This window comes from Rutidosis leptorrhynchoides, chromosome 3 (genome assembly GCF_046630445.1).
Source record: "Rutidosis leptorrhynchoides isolate AG116_Rl617_1_P2 chromosome 3, CSIRO_AGI_Rlap_v1, whole genome shotgun sequence".
Lineage (NCBI taxonomy): Eukaryota > Viridiplantae > Streptophyta > Magnoliopsida > Asterales > Asteraceae > Rutidosis > Rutidosis leptorrhynchoides.
The window spans coordinates 102,792,601-102,797,180 of record NC_092335.1 but is presented as its reverse complement, the minus strand read 5'-3'; positions in this window follow the sequence as shown (position 1 = coordinate 102,797,180).

Sequence of the window (4,580 nt, the reverse complement as noted above, 5' to 3'; positions counted from 1 at the left end):
CTTATAGGCAGTGTACCTAATCGTACAGTAGTGTAGTTTTTAGTAAGTCCGGTTCGTTCCACAGGGAAATCTTTAAACAAAGCGTAACGCTATATTAGTTTACTTTTATAAAAATACAAACATATATATAAGTAATATTATTATTATAAAGGGGGGTTTTTACCATTTAATGACCGGTTTGTCGATTTTAAGACTTTAGTCGCAGTTAAAACCTAATGTAAAATATAAAATAAATACAAGACTTAAATTAAAGCGTAAAGTAAATAACGATAATGAAATTGCAATAAAAGTGCGATAAAATAAAATTGCGATAATTAAAAAAATACGATAATTAAAAGTGCGATTAAATAACAATAAATAAAAATGCGATAATTAGAAGTGCAATTAAATATAAAATAAAGGAAATTAAATATGAAATAAAAGAATTATGCTTATTTAAACTTCTGTAATCATGATGTTTGACGTGTTGATTTTAGTTTTATGCCCATGGGTTAATTGTCCTTTGTCCTGGATTATTTAATATGTCCGTCTGGTTTTTGTCCATAACAGTCCATCAGTCATAAATATAAAGTGCGAGTGTCCTCGTCAAATTATTATTATACCCGAAGTTAAATATTCCAACTAATTGGGGATTCGAGTTGTAACAAGGTTTTAATACTTTGTTTAATGAATACACCAGGTTATCAACTGCGTGTAAACCAAGGTTTTACTACTTTGTTAACAATTACACCAATTACCCTTGAATGTAATTTCACCCCTGTTTTAATTATTCTAGTGGCTATTAATCCATTCCCGTGTCCGGTTAAATGAACGATTATTCGTACATATAAATACCCCGCCCATCGTGTCCGATCGAGTGTGTATGGTAATTTATAGGGACGCCCAATTGTAAATCTTTATATTAACATTAACAAACTATCATTTAGTTAAACAAATATAAAGCCCATTAATAGCCCATAGTCTAATTTCCACAAGTGTCGTTCTTTTGTCCAAACCCCAATTATGGTACAAAGCCCAATTACCCAATTTTAGTAATTAGCCCAACATCATGATTACTTCGTTTTAAATAAGCATAATAATAACTTAGCTACGAGACATTAATGTAAAAAGGTTGAACATAACTTACAATGATTAAAAATAGCGTAGCGTTACACGGACAGAATTTCGACTTACACCCTTACAACATTCGCTAACATACCCTTATTATTAGAATTAAAATTAAAATTAAAATTAAAATATAAATTATATATATATATTTTACGTATATATGAGAGAAGAAAAAGATTGATGATTTTGATCAGAATTCGGTTGGCTTTATAGGCAGTTTTCAAATTTAGGGCTCCGCGACTCGTGACATATTTTGCTTTCAAACTCCGCGAGTCGCGGAGTTTGAAATTCCAGCTCACACTTTGGAGTCTTTCTCTGCCGACGGTTTTTATTTATAAATATAATATATATATAATTAATATAATTAATTATATATTATATTATATTTATATACCTAGTTAACTTGTAATTTTTAGTCCGTTGCGTCGAGCGTTAAGAGTTGACTCTGGTCCCGGTTCCGGATTTTCGAACGTCCTTGCGTACAATTTAATATCTTGTACTTTGCGTTTTGAATCTTGTACTCTTGTAATTTCGAGACGTTTCTTATCAATAATTGGAACCTTTTTGATTGTCTTTTGTACTTTTGAGCTTTTTGGTCGTTTGCGTCTTCAATTCGTCGAATCTGTCTTTTGTCTTCACCTTTTATTATTTAAACGAATATCACTTGTAAATAGAACAATTGTAACTAAAAGCTTGTCTTTCTTGAGGAATAATGCTATGAAATATATGTTCGTTTTTAGCATTATCAAATATTCCCACACTTGAGCGTTGCTTGTCCTCAAGCAATATTTTCTTGAAATACTAGAATCACTTCTTTATTCTTCACACTTTGTACATCAGTGATTTCTATATGGCGGTATAAACAATGGTAGTAACGATATGGTTTACAGTCCAACATGACTATAAAAATTTAGATCCATTAAGGAAATTGGATCTTTATGAAAACATTTGATCTTTTGAAAATTAAATCTAGTTTTTACCCTAGATAAGTTTTCCGGGATAACCCTTTACCGGTGTTTGCAAAATATTTTTGTGGGTTTGGTGGGTTTCAGATTTGAAAATTTTAGCTCAAAACTTGCAGTTTTGTGTCACCCACTTGCTAACCTTGTATTTGGAAAGCAACACGTCCAGTTTACTTGTCCCGTATATTACCTTTCGGTAAACTACCGTCCGGTTGAAAGGAAAGCATTGAACAAGCAACTGTTAAGGCAATGTCCCCTGACATGCTTTTAGTTATGGTCTATAACGTGTCGGACGCAATTACTATCCTTGGTAGGAGCAATAGTAAAGCTTACCCTTATAATTTTTCGGTATGGCACAAGGTCCTGTCTTTGACCACTATGCAACCACCGTTCTTACGGTTGACACCCGATTTGGTTCAGGTGACCTAATGAATTCCAGGTGAATTCCTAGGATTTTACGTTCAATGGTAATGAACGCATTGAAAATGGTTTTTCAGAAAACAAATCGGTTTATAATTTTGATCAAAATATTTTCTCGTTCAAGCTCGAGTTTAGATATCATTGAATTCCATGAGTTTGAATTCTCAATCTTTAAGGTCAATCTCTAGGATTGAGTAATATCAGGCTTAAAAGCTGATTTTTGATCTTTAAGGAGATTATCCTTTCTGGGGATCTGATTCATTAGTCTTGTCCAGCTAATTTGCATGGTGCCTCCCCATTGTACGAGATAAATCCTTCTCATGGTTAGGATAAATCTGACCAGTTGGCGACCCTGTTTAATGCTGAGGTCCGTGGATTTCCTGCTGATTTTAGTGATGATTTTTCTAGATTTTTCGTCAACCTACAGCTGGTCTGGACGACAACTTCATGACCTAAATCAAGAAGCGCGTTTCTTTTTCGGAAGACTTTACTTCCTTTTAATGATGGAATTGATTCATCGTGTAGATCCATCTCTTCTTTTCTTTCATCGGGTAAAACAGTTTAGTTTAGTCCAAAGCAAAAGTATTTTCAGTTATTTGTACAAAAATATGTGATATATGTTTTGAATAACTTGGAGAATTTTCCCACACTTGGCTTTTATTTTCCTTTTTATCGTCCTCTATTCCATTTTAAATGAATTTTAACATTTTGGTTTGTTTCTCAATTTATGTCCTTTCCGAGGTTACAATAATTTCGGTGTTAAAACCTAGTTTTATCGTTCATAAATATGTATAAACATGATTTTGAGTTCATTTAATTGAAAATTTTGAAAATTTTTTACTAGAATTGGGTAGTCAGTATATAAGACCAGGGCTGTTCTTTATTATCAGAGAGCACTAGATTCTAATACAACTACTGCTTTACTAGTATTTTTAATGGTAACCAAGTGTTTAAGATAAAAATTTTAAAATCCGAAAGAATTTAACCCCTTTCCACACTTAAGATCTTGCAATGCCCTCATTTGCAAGAAATCAGTAACAATTTAAATTATTGAGGGTGATTTGTGTGAAAATGATTAAATTTTTACCAAAGTTTCCAAATATATTGGCGTTTGTTTGCTGAATGATAAATGGTGCACATCATTTGTTCATTCCGTCTTGTTGTTATTTCACATATATTTTGCATCTTGTCGTCAAAATTAGTTGCTTTTGCTGAACTTAATGCCAGTCTTTGAAAATGCGTTGTTTTACCCTGTTGTGTACATAAGATAAACTGCAAACATATATACATATTTTTGAAGTTTGGTATATTACCCCACATTCAAAAATTATTAAAATCTAAGAATAAAAGTTAGATAATTATAAAAATGATTACAATATTAACAAAAGTATTAAACGTATCAATAATTACAAATTACAAAATAAAAAAAAAATAATAAGTAAACTAAGGATGATATTGGTACCAATAGGGGTTCCAGGCATAACCATAGGTGCTATAGAATGCTTCGGCAGGGTCATACGTAGGATATGGTGGCTGCATCTCTATAGACCAGGGAGGGAAGATGGGTTTCAGTGTAGGAATATAGTTTCTACCTATATGTTGGCAATGAGCTATGATTTGGTTCTGATGAACTTGCCAATCTTCAAATGCTCTCTGTCTAGCATTTTCGTATTCCTGAGAAGCTATAAACCTATGCATTTCTTGCATCTCATTCCCCCCTCCTACATTACCTTGTTGTTGGTTTCTCTCCACCTGTGGATGTCTACCATGGTATCGTACTGCGGCGTTATTTCGCCTTTTCAAAACTTTCGCACCATGGTATACATTTAAACCTATAGTATCGCGGGGTTCTGGTTCTTCTACTAATAATCCCCCCCGACTTATATCCACACCGAGATATTCACCAATCAAAGTAATAAAAATACCACCTCCTATTATGCTATGCGGTCGCATCCCCCGAACCATAGCTGATAAATAATAACCCACACAATATGGTATACTTACAGCGCTTTGTGGGTCTCGAATACACATATGGTAAAACAAATCCTGTTCATTTACCTTTTCCTTGTTTTTACCCCTTTGTGTAATCGA